Here is a 21,943-nt window from a genome sequence, read left to right as displayed (position 1 = left end):
CTCTCTCTATTAGTGCCTTAAAAAAAGTATCTATGAAGAAGGTTATGTTCAATTATGAGGTGCTCATATTATTCGTTGCATACGAGGAGAAATGGGTCAAAATTATAAGAAAGTCCTGACTATCTACAATATCACTATGAGGTGCTCATATTGTCCCCTACATATGAGGCACCAGGTCAAAAGTGTAAGAAAGTGCTAACAAGGGCAAACAGTGACACCCGATCCTGCCACAACAGTGGTATTGACAAGTTCTAAAAGTGTTTGAAGAAGTGTCACAAAGACAAAGTGCTAGCATCTTTGGATGTAATCTATTTTTTTTAATGTTTACTTTAGATGCTTTTATTCTGTTTCAATTTCAATGTAATACTATTATCGCAAAAAACTCTCGGATGTGATTTCTTTTGTTTCAATTTCAATGTAGTGCCATTATTGCCAAGTTGTTACTTCGGTAGTGAAAGTGGCTCTAAAGAAGCACAAATGGCATATGTATTTTTGCCCTCGTTTACATTTTACTGCAACCATAGGGATCGTTGCACAAGTAACTGTTGAAAAAATTATTGTTACTATTGAAAATGGTTCACAAAATGCCCTCATTTAGGATTTACTGCAACCAGTGCAATCGGTGCGATTGCAACACAAGCAATTGTTGCATAAGGACTAAAATAGATCTAAAATAGGACTACATTTTCCTTATCTTGGAACTAAAATAGCTCCAAGAACTAGCAGAATTTGTTGCACAAGGACTAGTAGGACTAAAATAGCTTCAAAATAGGAGTATTATTTCCATGGTTTAGAACTATAATAACTCCAATAACTAGTGCGGTGGTTGCAAGGAAACTTCAAAATAGGAGTATATTCTCCTTGGTTTAGAACTATAATAACTCTAACTCGGGGGGGGTCACTATGTACAAACCCTCTATATCACATGCATTCTAGGTCCATTTTTAAAATCCCTTATCTATGAATTTTTCATTAATTAAATGTACCCTTTTTCTATACAAATCTATAAATTTCCTCCAAAACTATTTTAAACACTTCCTTATGTATGTTAATTTTTATTAAATTTAGAAATATAAAATATTCCTCCATTGAACTCACGTGATAGGGTTACACATGATGAGTGACCCCCCAAGAACTCCAAGAACCAGCATGGTGGTTGCAATGAAACTATCATAAATTTCAAATGTCTACATTTTCCTTAGCTTGGAACTAAAATAGCTCCAAGAATGTGTGTGGTCATTGAGAAATTGTTGCAAAAGGAGTAATACGACGAAAATATCTCCAAATGGTTAAAAGGAGTAATACTCCAAAATAATACTATTTTCCTTGGTTTAGAACTAAAATAGCTCCAACATCGAGCACGGTGGTTGCTGATATGGACCTTGAGGGGTCCCTTTTAGAGATTAACATGCCATGGTGGTCTTCATGCCAATGTGATGGTCTCTCCATGCCAACATCATTGCTCAAACCAACACGGTGGTCAGTGTGACAAAAGATTGTGTTGTGCAGTGATAGATGGCAAAGTTGTGCAATGGAAAATGGCAAGGCAAAAGTTTTATGCTATAGTCAGGCCAACGTGGTTGTGCTCCAAACCAGCATGGTGTTCAGTGTGTTATGCAGTGATAGATGGTGAAGCTTTGCAATGACAGATGGCAAGGAAAAAGATGTGTGATGTAGTCAGAGCAATAGTCTCTGTGCTCATGAGTAAATGCATATAGTGCCATGTGTCAAGCTATGCGCTATTGTTTGACAATGATAATATTGTGTCTCACTATTATGCCAGTGTGGTAATCATGATGCCAAAAAAACTTTTGGTGAGAGCGCGAGTACGTGCAAAATTCAAAATCTCACCCACCAATGCATTGCGTCGGGGCCCCAAAATGACCTGAAAATAGTTCTGTGATTGGCTACACCCAAGCAAACGTTGACCCTAATTATTTACCATAGAAATATCATTTTGTACTTTTGATTATCTTAGTAGAAACCCAATCCTCTGCTTCATGCATCTCATCATATGTAATATAGTCACAACTACACAAGACAAGCAAGGGGAGAATAAGCTTGAGTAAAGAGTTACCATGCATTTTGTATCTTCAAATTATTTAGGAGTGTCTCCTTCTCCCTCTCTCGAAAGGCCAACGTTTTTGGTCCAGAAGAGATTTTTTTTCTTACAAGATGTGATTGTTGTAGCACTTGTTTTTTGTTTCAAAAATTTTAAAAAGCTCATGTCTCAGGCGCCTCGTGTGCTAACTCCCTAGGCACATAGTGATCTTGTTGACTTGGCAACATCTTCCATACGTCTCCATCAATAGGGTGTTACTACTTGGGAGTTACAAGCTCGTCTTGCATCACAATCCAAAGAGATCAAGGACTTGCAAGAACGCGTACACACATTAGAGGCTGAGCTTGCACAGTACAAACATGCCAAGTTTGGAGACTTGGATGCAGCTAAGGATATTCACACATTTAAAGGCTTCAGGACATCACTAACATAGATTCGCAGGGTGCAAGACCAAGCACTCATGGAATGGCATATGTGGGACCTAGTGCATAATTATGTAAACTTCATACATAACTTTGTAATACTCTTCATCGAATATAATGATCCAGATTAATTGCATAATGTGGATTGATTATGAACAAACATTTGTTTCATTGTACAATTTTTTTTCATCGTCCAATTTCTTGTGCAATGAGAGTTCAAATTTGTTTTATAGTATCTCCTCCAATGGCATCAATGGTGAGATATTAGACTAAACATTAATAAGTTTTTATTTGTCAATCCTGTACCAAACTCTACCAAATCTAAGATAAATTTATCCCTCCATCCATATTAAGTAGTACATCTTAGAAGCTCTTTAAAATTAATGCTTTTGTACTTTTTGCAAAGTTGCACTCAATGAAAAGAGAGGGGTTGATAGAAATGGTCATTTCCATGAGCCCATCGAAACCACCAATTTTACCTACCTCTATGTTTTCATACAGTAGAATTTTGAACACCTATTTCATTAATTTTGGACTTTTTCTGTTGTTTTTGGATGAAGCCCAAACATCCTTCCCAATTGAAAAGTTTACTTTGTGAAAATATCCTTTCCAAATCAAAATTTTACTTTCTGAAAATATTCTTCCCAAAATCAAAAGTTCACTTTATGGCACTATCATATTCGCGCATAAAAATCTTGTTTTTTCAATCTATACTTTTGCACCAACATGCAAGAATTTGAAATAATCCTATTTTAGAAATTCTAGCTATATCTAAGTTATTTGTTAATTTAATTATTTTTAATATTTTTCCTTGACATGATAAATTTATAAATCCATGAAATGAGACTTAAATATTTCATGTAAATAACATTGTCACTCGCAATATGAACAAAATTTTTAAAACTTTTAATAAATAGAAAAAAGACATGATGCCATAAGACCCAAGTTTTGTATTGAACCAAAGAATTATAATAGCAATTATAGCTATCATTATATGTTTACATTGAGAGACGTTGCTCTCAACTGGAGTCTTTGTATCCAAAATGATATAGATTGAACATATGTTTACAGTTTAAATTGTTGCTCTTAAAGAGCCTCATTTCGTGCCATCTGCATAATTTGACTCCCCATTGTCTTATTGCTCAATGTCACGATAGTCCCTTGCCAGGTGCCATCTGCACTAACTCCCACTTGTCTTGCCAAGCCTTGCCCCTTGGGTGCATTGACTCCCCATTGTCTTATTGCTCAATGTGACAGTCCCTTACCAGGTGCCATCTGCATTAACTCCCTATTGTCTTGCCAAGCCTTTACCCTTGGGTGACATCCAGTGCATATTTTGACTCTCATTTGACATAGGAGGTGATGACTCTGATTATAATTGTCAATTGGCTTCTTGCCTAGTACCCAAATAAAATCCTTCAATGGACTTCAATACAAAGCTTTAATCATGGACATTTTTCATTTGCACTGTCTCCTTCTACTTCCTCCATGGCGAGCATCCTTAAAAATTCGTGTATATGCAAAATACTTTGCTGTAGTATTTTTATTTTTCCTTCTACCTCATATCCCATGCACTTCTTTGATTTCGTTGCCCTTGAATGCAAAGACACTATGATTGTCTCCGTCAAAACTTGTGAGACCGCTTCATCATTTGGGACCCACTCCTTTATTATACAATTAGTATACAATGTGTTGTTATCCATATTCTCCTTCCTACCCTTTGGCTCATACCATACTGTTGTAAATGTTGTAGCTCTCCCTTGGTCATCTCTTTGCACAGCAACTACCTTTGCAACCCAAAACTTCACATTCTCATATTCATCATCCGATGGCCGAACCACAACAAAACAATCGACCTCTATATCTACTTGTGGCATAAACTCTCTCTTCTTCAGTCCACAATATGGATGTGGGAGTAATGATACAAATTCATTTTCAAAGACTGGAGCTGGGCGCAAATCATTATGAACATTTGGCCAAAACATATTGCATTCTTCCTTGACATCCTTTGAGCCTCGCATTCTCTCAAGGTCCTTTATTAAATTTTGTGTCTTGTTAATTATAGTGGTAGTGTGTTCTCTCCAAGTAGGCTTCCAATCAGGATATCTACGAAGCATTTCCTCTTTGTATGTAATAAATGCGTTTAATCCTTCTATTTCACAGTTAGACCTCTCATTGAATTCTTGTATAGGAGCCCATGTTGGATACCTTTCCTTGCTGGGAATTGAAGTTAAGAGACTGTAAGGTTCTTCAGGTTCCCATTTTGTATCATGAGAATACTGTTGCCATTGCATTACGAGTTTTTCATCTTTTTTTAAAAAATGAAAGTAGTGTGGATTGGTATGACCTGTCAATGCATCACCACCGGTTTGTATGAAAGGTAGAATGAAGCTCTTCCAATCATACATTCTTTCGAGCCTCTCACATACTGTACTTTCCTTACAACCACCAACTTGCCTACCACATCTTCTTACCAAGTCATCTATTGTCTCCACATCCTTGCATTTAAGCTCTCTTGAGACTATGCTAAAATCCTGATCGATATCCTCATGTGTACGCCCAACATACAAAAATCCACATTCGACCTCATTGAAGATTCGATGAGCAACTAGCATGGAGTAGAATGCAAACATGAGTACATTCTTATTTTCTCGCTAGCAATTATCAGCTTGTATTCTCAAAGTCGGTGGTAGGTGACCTTTTTCTGCATGTACATTGCGAATTGCCTTCATAATAGATGTTACAACTTGATTGCTATCATGTAGATGCAAGGAATCAATCCATATATCTGCAAAGAACTTAATTCCATGCACTAACACTCCACATAGATGTGTCTTTAGAAAGTGTTTTCCTTGTAATTTAGGTAGAGTGGCAACAAAATGAGGCAATGTTGTTGTATTTGATCCATGCCATCTACAATAAGGCACATGTAGTCATCGGATGCGAAATAGCTTGCTCCTTCCAAAATGCATATTTTTGTCTGGAATGTCGAATAAGATCATGATGAGATTTTTGGTTTTTTTTTGTATAATTCCCTTTGATTTGGACATGTTGCACTCTCAATCGCTCACTTTAAATCATCACAGACATTGCACTTTGACATTTTTTGCCTCCTTGGGATTTTAACATATCCAAAGTTCTTCTTCCAAAGAGTATACAAAGTATGAGAAGAAGCTATGGCATCCCCTCTTTGTTGGGATATCTCAAGGTGTATGCCTCAGGCACACCTTGGTTTCTATGTGTGAGTGCTAGAGGCACAGTTAGGTGCCCATAAGCACAGTTAGCTGGTGGTAGAAGCCACATAGGATGATTGAGAGAATCTAGGAGTAGATTGAGGAGATGATTGTGGAGCTCTGAAGTCATCAGTGATGTCAGTGAGCATGTAAGAGGTGCCTACATAAGGACCTCACTCTTCTTCATTCTATATGCAAGTATTCTGAGTTTGTGTTCACTCTATGCTTTCTTTTCAGTTTACCAACATGGTATCAGAGCCCTTTGATCCTCCTTGAGCCCATTTGTGCCACATCATCTTCTTCTTCTCCATCTTTTCTTCACCATCTCTTCCCCTTCTTCCCAAATCTTGCTAAAGCTTGTTCTCCTCCGTTTCTCTGCCATTCTCCAAGCCCTTCCTGTTGGAGATACATCTCAAAGGGGCAAACCTCTGCCTGCAAGGAATTGAAGCATCATCGCTACTGCTAGACGCCATTGCATGAAAATCGTCGAACGTGTCTTCCACGATTTCTCTGAGACTGCTCCATGTTTCTCTAATTCCTTTCAAAGGAAGCTTCTCCATACCTTGAGCTATCTTGTGCTGAAATTTGAGCAGCAATGGCTGCATATTCAAGGCAAAAACAGAGAAAAACCAGTCGAAATTGAAGAAGCAAGCTATGGCGATCTGGCACAGATTTGCACCCCTCCTCCTCAATGCACCTTCTGTGGTATATGATCTTTCTTTTGCCTTAAAAAGCCCCTTTTTCTTTGCTTTGGAGAGTGAGATACAAGCCCTCCAATATCAGGCCTTTGTTTTTGACAGTTTTGACAAGGTTTTGAAAGTGATGCTACATTAAATGCTACTTTAGCATTTATGAGGTTCTGAAGTTTTGAAAAGCATTAGTACAATTGTGGCTACAACTTTCTTTTCAGTTGCTATACCTGGTTTTGATTGGAAAGCTTTCATTTAGCCACCTCTGTGAAGCATGTAAGTGAAAGCATCATTGATTGAAATTTGGTCACAAGTCTTTGCTACATTAAATGCTTATATTTTGAAGCTTTTCAGTTATTTTTCTAGCCTTGTAAGAGAGAAGACACTGCCCAATACCTGGGTTAGACCCTCTCATGACTACCATATTGAATATAGATAAGTTCAATTGTAAGGTCTTCCACACATGGTAGATGAAGGTGAAATTTGCATTGATGAGGGAAAACCTCTGGGGACTTGTCAAACCGGCTTCAACTTCTTCTTCAATAGCCTCCAATGCTGGAGAATCCTCAGCTTCGACACGCCTGGTAAGGGATCCCGCTAGAGAGGAGAAAGCATATGGTATCATTGCTCTTGCTTTAGGAGATGATTATATTCGTCACATCTCTAACTTAGAATCTCCTTCAGAAGCTTGGCAGAAGCTTGACATGATTTTTGGTGCTAGCTCTCACATCTCAAAATTATCACTTAAAATTTCTTTCTTTGAATTAAAGATGGTTAGTGGCACTCCTTTGGCTGCCCATGTCAATTACATGCAGAGTCTTATGACTCAACTTGCCTCTATCAACTCTCCTATCACTACAGATGATGCTATGGCAGTGTTGCTTAAGAGTATGCCTGAAGATTATGATCATATTGTTACCACTTTGAAAAATCTTCCTAATCCTAATCTTGAAGGTATTATCTCTACTCTCCAAGAAGAAGAAAGGCACATGGAGCTCCGAAAAGGCAATGACACAGCCTATGCCATAAAAATCCAGAAGGGCAAGTTTTCACCTTGCAATCATTGTGGGAAGACTAATCACCTCTCAAAAGACTGCTTCAAAATCAATCCATGTAAACACTATGGCAAAAACAATCATCATGAGAAGTTTTGCAGAGCCAAAAAGGAAGCAACTTCAAAGATAGAAAATGCCAATCTACTTTCAGTTGATGTGCCTCCACAAGATGAGGCATCCTTTGAAGATTATGCTTTTTAAATCATCTCTATGTATGCTCTAGATCTCTCTTTTGTTGAGTCAAGGTACTCAGCCTGGATAGTCCTCCAAAATGAATGAAATAAACTATTGTGTTTTGTGTGTTTTGTAAACACCTCTGGTCACCATATGATGTAGGCCATGTGTATGTGTTTTACTCCATGATACCTCCTGCAGACATTGTGTGCATGTACATGCAGGGGAGATAACCAGTGGAAGGTCTTTTGTATCCCTTTTGTTTACCTTACACCCTTGGGAACCCCTTGCTAGCATGAGATCCTAGCCATAGATTTATCCTTGACCACCATGAGATGGCATGAGAAACTATGAGACTAGATGTATCCTTGACATAGCCTGAGGCATTCCCTTGAGGGGGGGTTTGTTGGGATATCTCAAGATGTATGCCTCAGGCACACCTTGGTTTCAATGCTAGAGGCACAGTTAGGTGCCCATAAGCATAGTTAGGTGGTGGTAGAAGCCACATAGGATGATTGAGAGAATCTAGGCGCAGATTGAGGAGATGATTGTGGAGCTCTGAAGTCATCAACGATGTCAGTGAGCATGTAAGAGGTGCCTACATAAGGACCTCACTCTTCTTCATTCTATATGCAAGTATTCTGAGTTTGTGTTCACTCTATGCTTTCTTTTCAGTTTACCAACACTCTTTGCCTTTGCTTTTCTGTAATAGAGGCAAATACTTTGAGCTTTTTCAAGCCCATTGGAAGGTGCATTTCAATGATCGCATCATCGTTAAGGAGTTTGATAGATATATGGGGTTGAGGTAAAGCATTTTCATGTATGAAGTCTTGCAAAATTGTTGCTGCCCTGATAGTTGAGATTCTTGATTTGGACCTTTCTCTATTACTGTGAATGCTAAATTTGTTGCCACCCTTTGCCTTGGTGACTAAATCCCAATATGTACCATGGGATAATCTAGTAATATTGTGATATGCCTTATTGCAAATATTTTTTCCATTTACAAGAGGTTTTACCTTTTGTCTTGAACTTAGCATTTCAAGCATCCATGATTGGTCGTTGCATCCTTGGCCATATCACAATCAAAGTTGCATAAGTCTCATCTTTGTCCCATGCTATAAATGATTTGTTGGATGTATTGTAGGGCATAACATCTCCAAGTGTTTCCATATCTCCACATTTATACTTTAGCTCAACATGTGCGCTAAGAATCTTTGATACAATAACTGCCACCTTATCTTTTCCAAGTCTTCGAAAGTGGCAAATTGAATTGGGATCACTATCATGGATTGTAGCAAATGCAACTACTTCTCTTTTGCTACATAAAATCACATCCACATCCCTGGAAAAAATCTATAGCCATCTCCTTTGTGAGAGTCCTTTGCAAGCAAGCTTTTGCAAGCAAGCTGTAGTAGCAACAATTACATAACTATTAGTCTCTTTTTAATAATCTACTCATTTATTATAATTTTTAATTAGTACTTAATTTATTGGTGGGAGAAGTTATCCAATCAAGTACTCATCACATGGACACGCCACTTTGCATGCAACTCAATAACACCTACATTGAGGTGTGTGCAAAGTATTGTGCCCATCGTCTATGCTTTGCATAGTATATCATGCATTAAACACCATTTGTGCCTCAGTGTCATATACAACCATAAAAAACACGATCCTAGGTGTGTTATTCGAACAAGTACTTATCAAATGGGGGCTCCACTTTGCACGCAAGTCAGATATGCTTTGCATGGTCGATCACGCATTATACACCATTTTCCCCCTAATGATATGCACATCCGTAAAAAAACACCCCCTTAGGTGTGTTATCTGACCAAGTACTTATTGGATGGGTGTGCCTCTTTGAAAACAAGTCAATACCACCGAGGTTGAGGTGTAGGAAAAGTATTGTGCCCATCAGATATGCTTTGCATGGTCGATCGAGCATTAAATACCATTTTTGCCTTAGTGTCATGCACATCCGTAAAAAACACGCTGCTAGTTATGTTATCCGATCAAGTACTTATGGGATGGGCATACCACTTTGCATGTAAGTCAATTCCACCTATTTTAAGCTGTTTGCAAAGTATTGTATCCATCGGATATGCTTTTCATTGTCGATCAAGCATAAAACACCGTTTTTGCCTTAGTGTCATGCACAACCATAAAAGAACACGGTCCTAGGTGTGTTATTCAAACAAGTACTTCTCAGATGGGGGCTCCACTTTGCATGCAAGTCCATTTCAACTAGTTTGAGGTGCGTGCAAAGTATTGTGACCATCAGATATGCTTTGCATGGTCGATCACGCATTATACACCATTTTTCCCTAGTGATATGCACATCCGTAAAAAAACATGCCCTTAGGTGTGTTATCCAACCAGGTACTTATCTGATGGGTATGCCTCTTTGAGAACATTTCAATACCACCTAGATTGAGGCACAGGAAAAGTATTCTGTCCATCAGATATCTTTTGCATTGTCGATCGAGCATTAAATACCATTTTTCCTCTAGTGTCGTGCACATCCATTAAAAAACACCACTGCTAGGTATGTTATCCGATCAAGTACATATGGGATGGGAGTGCCACTTTGCATGTAAGTGAAATCCACCTAGTTGAAGGTGTGTGAAAAGTATTGTGCCCATCGGATATTCTTTGCATTGCCAATCAAGCATAAAACACCGTTTTTGTCTTAGTGTCATGCACATCCGTAAAAAAACATGCTGCTAGGTATGTCATTTGATCAAGTACTTATGGGATGGGTGCTCCACTTTTAACACAAGTCCATTTCAACTAGGTTGAGGTGCGTGCAAAATAATGTGACCATCGGATATGCTTTGCATGGTCGATCACGCATTATCCACTGTTTTTCCCGTAGTGATATGCACATCTACAAAAAAACATGCCCTTAGGTATGTTATCTGACTAAGTACTTATCGCATGGGTGTGCCTCTTTGAGAACATTTCAATACCACCTAGCTTGAGGAATAGGAAAATTTTTGTGCCCATCGGATATCCTTCGCATGGCCGATCAAGCATTAAATACGATTTTTGCTCTAGTGTCATGCACATCCATAAAAAAACACGTTGCTAGGTATGTTATCTGATCAAGTACTTATGGGATGGGTGCCCCACTTTGCATGTAAGTCAATTCCACCTAGTTGAAGGTGTGTGAAAAGTATTGTGCCCATCAGATATGCTTTGCATTGTCGATCAAGCATAAAACACCCTTTTTGCCTTAGTGTCATGCACAACCATAAAAAAACAAGGTCCTAGGTGTGTTATTCAAACAAGTACTTCTCAGATGGGGTCTCCACTTTGCATGCAGGTCTGTTTCAACAAGGTTGAGATGCGTTCAAAGTATTGTGACCATCGGATATGCTTTGCATGGTCGATCACACATTATACACCGTTTTTCCCCTAGTGATATGCACATCCGTAAAAAAGCAGGCCCTTAGGTGTGTTATCCAACCACCTACTTATTTGATGGGTGTGCCTCTTTGAGAACTCGTCAATACCACCTAGGTTGAGGCATAGGAAAAGTATTGTGCCCATCGGATATCCTTTGCATGGTCGATCAAGCATTAAGTACTATTTTTGCTCTAGTGTCATGCACATGCGTAAAAAAACACGCTGCTAGGTATGTTATCCGATCAAGTACTTATGGTATGGGCACCCCACTTTTCATGTAAGTCAATTTCACCTAGTTGAAGGTGTGTGCAAAGTATTGTGCCCATCGGATATGCTTTGCATTGTCGATCAAGCATAAAACACTGTTTTTGCCTTAGTGTCATGCACAACCATAAAAAACATAGTCCTAGGTGTGTTATTCAAACAAGTACTTCTCAGATGGGGGCTCCATTTTACATGCAAGTCCGTTTCAACAAGTTTGAAGTGTGTGCAAAGTATTATGACCATCGGATATGCTTTGCATGGTCCATCACGCATTATACACCATTTTTCCCGTAGTGATATGCACATCCGTAAAAAAACAGGCCCTTAGGTGTGTTATCCAACCAAGTACATATCTGATGGGTGTGCCTCTTTGAGAACATGTCAATACCACCTAGGTTGAGGCATAGGAAAAGTATTGTGCCCATCGGATATCCTTTGCATGGTCGATCGAGCATTAAATACTTTTTTTGCTCTAGTGTCATGCACATGCGTAAAAAAACACGATGCTAGGTATGCTATCCAAAGTAATTATGGGATGGGTGTGTCACTTTGCATGTAAGTCAATTCCACCTAGTTGAAGTTTTTTTCAAAGTATTGTGCCCATCGGATATGCTTTGCATTGTCGATCAAGCATAAAACACCATTTTTGCTTTAGTGTCATGCACAACCATTAAAAAACACGTCCTGGGTGTGTTATTCAAACAAGTACTTCGCAGATGGGGGCTCCACTTTGCACGCAAGTTGGTTTCAACTAGGTTAAGGTTTGTTCAAAGTATTGTGACCATCGGATATGCTTTACGTGGCCGATCACGCATTATACACCGTTTTTTCCCTAGTGATATGCACATCCACAAAAAAACACGCCCTTAGGTGTGTTATCTGACCAAGTACTTATCGGATGGGTGTGCTTGTTTGAAAACATGTCAATTCCACCTAGTTTGAGGTGTAGGAAAAGTATTGTGCCCATGCTTTGCATGGTTGATCGAGCATTAAATACCATTTTTGCCTTGGTGTCATGCACATCCGTAAAAAAACACGCTGCTAGGTATGTTATCCAATCAAGTACTTATGGGATGGGCATGCCACTTTGCATGTAAGTCAATTCCACCTAGTCGAATGTGTGTGCAAAGCATTATGCCCATCGGGTATGCTTTGCATTGTCGATGAAGCATAAAACACCATTTTTGCTCTAATGTAATGCACAACCATAAAAAACACGATCCTAGGTGTGTTATTTAAACAAGTACTTATCGGATGGGGGCTCCACTTTTCACGCAAGTATCTTTCAACTAGGTTGAGGTGCGTGCAAAGTATTGTAACCATTGGATATACTTTTCATGGTCGATCACGCATTGTACACCGTTTTTCCCCTAGTGATATGCACATCCGTAAAAAAACACGCCGTTAGGTGTGTTATCTAACCATGTACTTATTGGATGGGTGTGCGTGTTTGAAAACATGTCAATACCACCTAGGTTGAGGGATAGGAAAGGTATTGTGCCCATTGGATATGCTTTGCATGGTCGATTGATCATTAAATACCATTTTTGCCTTGGTGTCATGCACATCCGAAAAAGCACGCTGCTAGGTATGTTATCCAATCAAGTACTTATGGGATGGGCATGCCACTTTGTATGTAAGTCAATTTCACCTAGTTTAAGGTGTGTGCAAAGTATTGTGCCCATCGGATATGCTTTGCATTGTCGATCAAGCATAAAACACAATTTTGCCTTAGTGTCATGCACAACCATCAAAAAACACAGTCCTAGGTGTATTATTCAAACAAGTACTTCTCAGATGGGGGCTCCACTTTGCATGCAAGTGCGTTTCAACTAGTTTGGGGTGCGTGCAAAGTATTGTGACCATCGGATATGCTTTTCATGGTCGATCACGCATTATACACCATTTTTTCCCCTAGTGATATGCACATCCCTAAAAAACATGCCCTTAGCTGTGTTATCCAACCAAGTACTTATCTGATCGGTGTGCCTCTTAGAGAACATGTCAATACCACCTAGGTTGAGGCATAGGGAAAGTATTGTACCCATCAGATATCCTTTGCATTGTCGATTGAGCATTAAATTTGCTCTAGTGTCATGCACATCCGTAAAAAAACATGCTACTAGGTATGTTATCCGATCAACTACTTATGGGATGGACGTGCCACTTTGCATGTAAGTAAATTCCACCTAGTTGAAGGTGTTTGAAAAGTATTGTGCCCATCGGATATGCTTTGCATTGTCGATCAAGCATAAAACACCATTTTTGCCTTAGTGCCATGCACAACCATAAAAAAACACGGTCCTAGGTGTGTTATTTAAACAAGTACTTCTCAGATAGGGGCTTCACTTTTCACACAAGTATATTTCAACTAGGTTGAGGTGCATGCAAAGTATTGTGACCATCGGATATGCTTTGCATTGTCAATCATGCATTTCCACTGTTTTTCCTGTAGTGATATGCACATCCACAAAAAAACACACCCTTAGATATGTTATCTGACCAAGTACTTATCAGATGGGTGTACCTATTTTAGAACATTTCAATACCACCTAGGTTGAGGTGTAGGAAAATTGTTGTGCCCATCGGATATCCTTTGCATGGTCGATCGAGCATTAAATAGTATTTTTGCTCTAGTGTCATGCACATCCGTAAAAAAACACGCTGCTAGGTGTGTTATCCGATCAAGCACTTATGGGATGGGCATGCCACTTTGCATGTATATCAATTCCACCTACTTGAATGTGTGTGCAAATTATTGTTCCCATCGGATATGCTTTGCATTGCCGATCAAGCATAAAATACCATTTTTGCCTTAGTGTCATGCACAACCATAAAAAAACACGGTCCTAGGTGTGTTATTCAAACAAGTACTTATTGGGTGGGGGCTCCACTTTGCACACAAGTCCGTTTCAACTAGGTTGAGGTGCATGCAAAGTATTGTCACCATCGGATATGATTTTCATGGTCGATCATGCATTATACAACATTTTTCTAGTAGTGATATGCACATCCGCAAAAAAACATGCCCTTAGGTATGTTATCAGACCAAGTATTTATCGGATGGGTGTGCCTCTTTGAGAACATTTCAATGCCACCTAGGTTAAGGTGTAGGAAAAGTATTGTGCCCACTAGATATGCTTTGCATGGTCGATCGAGCATTAAATACCATTTTGCCTTAGTGTCATGCACATTCGTAAAAAAACACACTACTAGGTGTGTTATCCGATCAAGTACTTATGCAATGGGAATGCTACTTTGCATGTAATTCAATTCCACCTAGTTGAAAGTGTGTGCAAAGTATTGTGCCCATCGGATATGCTTGCATTGTCGATCAAGCATAAAACACTGTTTTTCCCTTAGTGTCATGCACAACCATAAAAAAACACAGTCCTAGGTGTGTTATTCAAACAAGTACTTATCAGATGGGGGCTCCACTTTGTATGTAAGTCCTTTTCAAATATTTTGAGGTGCGTGCAAAGTATTATCACCATCGGATATTCTTTGCATGGTTGATCATGCATTATGCAACGTTTTTCCTGTAGTGATATGCACATCCGCAAAAAAACACGCCCTTAGGTATGTTATCTGACCAAGTACTTATCGGATGGGTATTTTTGCCTTAGTGTCATGCACATCCATAAAAAAACACATTGCTAGGTGTGTTATCCGATCAAGTACTTATACGATGGCAATGCCACTTTGCATGTAAGTCAATTCCACCTAGTTGAAGGTGTGTGCAAAATATTGTGCCCATCAGACATGCTTTGCATTGTAGATCAAGCATAAAACACCATTTTTGCCTTAGTGTCATGCACAACCATAAAAAAACAAGGTCCTAGGTGTGTTAATCAAGTACTTAACGGATGGGCATCCACTTTGCACATAAGTCCAATTCCACTAGGTTGACATGCGTGCAAAGTATTGTCACCATTGGATATGCTCTGCATGGTCGATTAGGCATTATACAACATTTTATCGGTAGTGATATGCACATCCGCAAAAAAACACGCCCTTAGGTATGTTATCTGACCAAGTACTTATCGGATGGGTGTGACTCTTTGAGAACATTTCAATACCACCTAGTTGAAGGTGTAGGAAAAGTATTGTGCCCATCAGATATGCTTTGCATGGTCGATCGAGCATTAAATACCATTTTTGCCTTAGTGTCATGCACATCCGTAAAAAGACACGCTGCTAGGTGTGTTATTCGATCAAGTACTTATGCGATGGGAATGCCACTTTGCATCTAAGTCAATTTCACCTCTTTGAAGGTGTGTGCAAAGTATTGTGCCCATCGGATATGCTTTGCATTGTCGATCAAGCATAAAACACCGTTTTTGCCTTAGTGTCATGCATAACCATAAAAAAACACGGTCCTAGGTGTGTTATTCAAACAAGTACTTATCGGATGGGGGCTCCACTTTGCATGCAAGTCTGTCTCAACTAGGTTGACGTGCATGCAAAGTATTGTTACCATCGGATATGATTTGCATGGGCGATCATGCATTATACAACGTTTTTCTAGTAGTGATATGCACATCCACAAAAAAACATGCCCTTAGGTATGTTATCTGACCAAGTACTTATCGGATGGGTGTGCCTCTTTGAGAACATTTCAATACCACCTAGGTTACGGTGTAGGAAAAGTATTGTGCCCATCGGATATGCTTTGCATGGTCGATCGAGCATTAAATACCATTTTTGCCTTAGTGTCATGCACATCCGTAAAAAAACATGCTACTAGGTGTGTTATCCGATCAAGTACTTATGCGATGGGAATGCCACTTTTCATGTAAGTTAATTCCACCTATTTGAAGATTTGTGCAAAGTATTGTGCCCATCGGATATGCTTTGCATTGTCGATCAAGCATAAAACACCGTTTTTGCCTTAGTGTCATGCACAACCATAAAAAAACACAGTCCTAGGAGTGTTATTTAAACAAGTACTTATCAGATGGGGACTCCACTTTGTACACAAGTCCGTTTCAACTAGGTTGAGGTGTGTGCAAATTATTTTCACCATCGGATATGCTTTGCATGGTCGATCATGCATTATACAATGTTTTTCCCATAGTGATATGCACATCCGCAAAAAAACACGGCCTTAGGTATGTTATCTGACCAAGTACTTATCAGATGGGTGCGCCTCTTTGAGAACATTTCAATACCACCTAGGTTAAGGTATAGGAAAAGTATTGTGCCCATTGGATATGCTTTGCATGGTCGATTGAGCATTAAATACCATTTTTGCCTTAGTGTCATGCACATCCATAAAAAAACACGCTGCTAGGTGTGTTATCCGATCAAATACTTATGCGATGGCAATGCCACTTTGCATGTAATTAACTTCCACCTATTTGAAGGTGTTTGCAAAGTATTGTGCCCATCGGATATGCTTTGCATTGTCGATCAAGCATAAAACACCGTTTTTGCCTTAGTGTAATGCACAACCATAAAAAAACACAGTCCTAGGTGTGTTATTCAAACAAGTACTTATCAGATGGGGGCTCCACTTTGCATGCAAGTATCTTTCAACTAGGTTGAGGTGCATGCAAAGTATTGTGACCATTGGATATGCTTTGCATGGTCGATCATGCATTATACACCGTTTTTCTACTAGTGATATGCACATCCACAAAAAAACACACCCTTAGGTGTGTTATCTGACCATGTACTTATTGGATGGGTGTGCTTGTTTGAAAACATGTCAATACCACCTAGGTTGAGGGGTAGGAAAAGTATTGTGCCCATCGGATATGCTTTGCATGGTCGATCGAGCATTAAATACCATTTTTGCCTTGGTGTCATGTACATCCGTAAAAAAACACACTGCAAGTTATGTTATCCGATTAAGTACTTATGGGATGGGCATGCCACTTTTCATGTAAGTCAATTACACCTAGTTTAAGGTGTGTGCAAAGTATTATGCCCATCGGATATGATTTGCATTGTGGATGAAGCATAAAACTCCATTTTTGCTCTTGTGTAATGCACAATCATAAAAAAAACACGATCCTTGGGTGTTATTCAAACAAGTACTTATCGTATGGGTGCTCCACTTTGCATGCAAGTATCTTTCAACAAGGTTGAGGTGCGTGAAAAGTATTGTAACCATTGGATATGCTTTGCATGGTCGAGCACGCATTGTACACCGTTTTTCCCCTAGTGATATGCACATCCATAAAAAAACACACCCTTAGGTGTGTTATCCAACCAAGTACTTATCTGATCGGTGTGCCTTTTTTCAAACAAGTCAATAACACCTAGGTTGAGGTGCAAGTAAAGTATTGTGCTGATCGGATATGCATTGCATGGTTGATTGAGCATTAAATACCATTTTTGCCTTAGTGTCAAGCACATTTGTAAAAAAACACGGTCCTAGGTGTGTTATTGGATCAAGTACTTATCTAACTGACACACCACTTTTCATGCAACTCAATAACACCTAGGTTGAGGTGGGTGCAAAGTATTGTGCCCATTGGATGTACTTTGATGGTATATCACGTATTAAACTCCGTTTGTGCCTCAATGTCATGCACAACCATAAAAGACACGCTTTTAGGTGTGTTATCCGACCAACTGCTTATTAGATGGGTGTACCACTTTGCATGCAATGCAATACCACAATTTTTGAGACTCATGCAAAGTATTGTGCCCATCGGATATGCTTTGCATTGTCGAACAAGCATTAAACACCGTTTTGGCCTTAGTGTCATGCACAACCGTCAAAAAATGCGGTCCTAGATGTGTTATTCGACTAAGTAGTCATGGGATGGGCATGCCACTTTGCATGTAAGTCAATAATACCTAGGTTGAGATGTGTGAAAAGTATTGTGACGATCGGATATGCGTTGCATTGTCGATCAAGCATAAAACAATGTTTTTGCCTTAGTGTCATGGACAACAACCAATAAAAAACATGGTCCTAGGTGTGATATTCTAAAAAGTACTTGTCGGATGGGGGAGCCACTTTGCAAGAAAGTCGATTTCAACTAGGTTGATGTGCGCACATTATTGTGTCTATCGGTTATGCTTTGCATGGGGGATCACACATTATACACTGTTTTCCCCCTAGTGTTATGCACATCTGTCAAAGAACACACTCTTAGGTGTATTATCATACCAAGTACTTATTGAATGGGTGTTCCACTTTGCATGGAACACCGTACCACCACTTTTGAGGCACATGCAAAGTATTGTGCCCATCGGATATGCTTTGCATGGTAGATTGAGTATTAAATACCGTTTTTGCCTTGGTGTCATGTAGAACCATCAAAAAACACGATCCTAGGTGTATTTTTCAAACAAGTACATATCGGAAGTACATATTGGATGGGGATGCCACTTTGCACACAAGTCGATACTAACTAGGTTAAGAAACGTGAAAAGTCTTATGTCCATTGGATATGCTTTGCATAGTCGATCGCATATTATACACCATTTTGTTCCTAGTGTTATGCACAATCATCATAAAATACGTTTGCAAGTGTGTTATCTGAACAAGTACTTATGGGATGGGTGCACCACTTTGTATGCAAGTCAATACGACCTAGGTTAAGGCGTGTACAAAGTTTTGTGCCCATCAGAGAAATGTAGATGCGATAATATTAGCAAATTCTCGGTATGTGTATATGTGTGTGTGTGTGGCAAACAATTCTGATACAACAAAGTAAACACCTAGTGCACAAATTATGCACTTCATAGTTGAGTATTGTGTCAAAATAAAAGCTAAAATAAGCTTGTTGATGAGGATAAATACGCCCTTGAATAAAAGCACAGTTGTTGTATGACCACAATAGGATCGCTTTGACACGTGATTTTGCCCACATGTAAGTTTGCAAATAGTATAAAAAATCATATAATAATATATTAATAGTATGCAAATGTGTATAGCAAGTGAGTAATGGGAAGTGGAAGTGGGAGTGAGGAGGGAGGAGTGGAATTAGAGAGGGGAAGTAATAGGGGTGTATGATAATAAGTATAAAAAAGTAGTATAATAATATATTAATAGTTTGCAAATGGCAAGTGAGTAATGGGAAGTGGAAGTGAGTGTGGAGGGAAGAATGGAATGGGAGAGGGGGAGGTAATAGGAGAGTAGGATAATAAGGGAGTGAAATGAGTGAGGGGATTAATAGGGGATGAAAAAGAGGAGGGTGAGATGGGGAAATATGGGATTTTGGGAAATGGGAGGAGTATGGGACATGGTGGAAATGTGGGATGGGAGTGGTGGCAATGGGGGAGGAAGAAGAAATGGATGGGGGGAGGGCCAATGGAAGATTGGGATGAGGGATGGGTGTCCAATGGGAGAGGGGGAGTAATGGGAGCCCATGGGAGAGGGGAGGAATGAAAAGCCAATAGGAGAGAGGGGAGGAATGGAAAGCCAATAGGAGAGGAGGAAGAAAACCTAATTTTTCTTATATATAGTCTTCCTTCTTCATTCATTCTCCCCTCATTTCATTCATTGAAGAAAGAAAGCAAGAAAGCAAGGACGAGCAAGAAAGCAAGGAAGGAAGAGCAAGAAAGCAAGAAAGAGCAAACTTACAAACTTTTTCCAGGTACTTGTAAATTTTTTTGATGAATTCTTTATTTAGATTTTTTTTTAAATTTGAAGAGAGAGAAAGAAAGAAAGAGAGAGAGGAACTAGAGAGAGAGAGAAAGTTTAGAGAGAAGGAGAGAAGCCTTAGAGGCCACGGCCTCCAGGAGGAAGAGGGAAGTGGAGGGGGATGAGAGGGAGGAAAGGAGGGAGGGAGGAGCGATGGAAGAGGGGAGGGAGGGAGGAAGAGGGAGGGAGGGAGGGAGAGAGGGAGGGAGGGAGGAAGAGGGAGGGAGGAGCGGAGGTAGGGAGGGGGGCGAGGCAAGGTAGGGGGCCGCAAGCAGGGGTAGGGGGAGGCTGGAGGGAGCGGGGGTAGGGAGGGGGCGGAGATGGGGTAGGGGGCGGCGAGCGGGGGTAAGGGGAGGCTAGAGGGAGCAGCGGGGTAGGGGGCGGGTGGGTAGGGGGAGAGGGAGGACCGGGGGTAGGGAGGGGGGGAGGCGGGGTAGGGGCAGCGTAGGGAGCGGGGGTAGGGGGAGGCGGGGAGGCAAGGTAGGGAGCGGGGGTAGGGGGAGGTAGGAGGGGGGGGCGTAGGGGGAGGCGAGAGGCAGGAGGGAGGGGAGGCAAGAGACAGGAGGGGGGGTCCTAGCGACCGTGCTATGACCGCCAGGAGGAGGTGAGAGGGAGGGGAGGGGGGGGAGGGGGGGTAGAGGGTCCTGGCCTCCGTGGCCGCCAAGGGGAGGCGAGAGGGAGGGGAGGGAGGGAAGGGAGAGAGAGAGGAGGGAGGGGAGGGAGCGGGGGGTAGCAGGGTAGGGGGGAGCAGGGGCGGCAGGGTAGGGGGAGGTGAAAGGTGGGAGGGGGGAGGCGAGAGGGAGGGGTAGGGGATCCTGGCAGCCGCGACCGCCAGGGGGAGGTGAGAGGGAGGGGAGGGAGGGGAGGGGGGGTAGGGGGTATTGGCGGTTGCAACCGCCAAGGGGAGTTGAGAGGGAGGGGAGACAGAGGATGGAGGGGAGGGAGTGGGGGTAGGGGGCCGTGGGTTAGGGGGGAGCGAGGGCGGCAGGGTAGGGGGAGGTGAGAGGCAAGAGGCAGGGGTAGGGGGTCCTGGCGATCGCGGCCGCTAGGGGGGGCGAGCGAGAGGGGAGGGAGGGGAGGGAGAGAGAGAGAGGAGGGAGGGGAGGGAGCGGGGGTAGGGGGCAGCGAGGTGGGTAGGGGGCGACAGGAGACGGGAGGGGGGCGGCGGGGGTAGGGGGAGCGAGGAGGGGGGCGATAGGAGGGTAAGGGGGTGGCGGGAGGGTGAGAGAGGGGGTCGTGGTGGCCGTGGCCCCCAGGGAGGGGGGAGAGAGAGAGAGAGAGAGAGAGAGAGAGAGAGAGAGAGAGGAGGGGGTCCTGGCGGCCGCGGCCGCAAGGGTGAGAGAGAGAGCAGGGAGGGGAGGGAGGGAGAGAGAGTGAGAGAGGGGGTCCTGGTGGCTACGACCACCAGGATGAGAGAGAGAGGAGGGAGAGAGAGAGGAGGGAGGGGAGGGAGAGAGAGAGGGGGGTCCTAGCGGCCGCGGCCGCTAGGGTGAGAGGGAAAGGAGGGAGGGGAGGTAGAGAGAGAGATGAGGGAGGGGAGGGAGAGAGAGAGAGAGAGAGAGAGAGAGAGAGAGAGAGAGAGAGGGGGGGGGGGGTTCTTGGCGGCCGTGGCCCCCAGGGTGAGAGGGAGGGGAGGGAGGGGAGAGAGGGGGGTGAGAGGGAGGGGAGGGAGGGGAGGGAGGGAAGGGAGAGAGAGAGAGGAGGGAGGGGACGGAGAGAGAGAGAGCGAGAGAGAGAGAAGAGAGAGAGAGAGAGAGAGTGAGAGAGAGAGAGAGGGGGATGAGGGAGGGGAGAGAGTGAGAGAGAGAGGGGGGGGGTCCTAGCGGCCGCGGCCCCCAGGGAGAGAGAGAGAGAGAGAGAGAGAGAGAGAGAGAGAGGAGGGAGGGGAGGGAGGGGAGGGAGGGGAGGGAGAGAGAGAGAGGAGGGAGGGGAGAGGAGGGAGGGGAGGGAGAGAGAGAGAGAGAGAGAGAGAGAGAGAGAGAGAGAGAGAGAGAGAGAGAGAGAGAGAGGGGGGGGGTCCTGGCGGCCGCA

This window comes from Dipteris shenzhenensis, chromosome 22 (genome assembly GCF_047967505.1).
Source record: "Dipteris shenzhenensis isolate YYH24624 ecotype China chromosome 22, Dip_SZ_1.0, whole genome shotgun sequence".
Lineage (NCBI taxonomy): Eukaryota > Viridiplantae > Streptophyta > Polypodiopsida > Gleicheniales > Dipteridaceae > Dipteris > Dipteris shenzhenensis.
Note: the sequence above shows the minus strand (reverse complement) of the source record.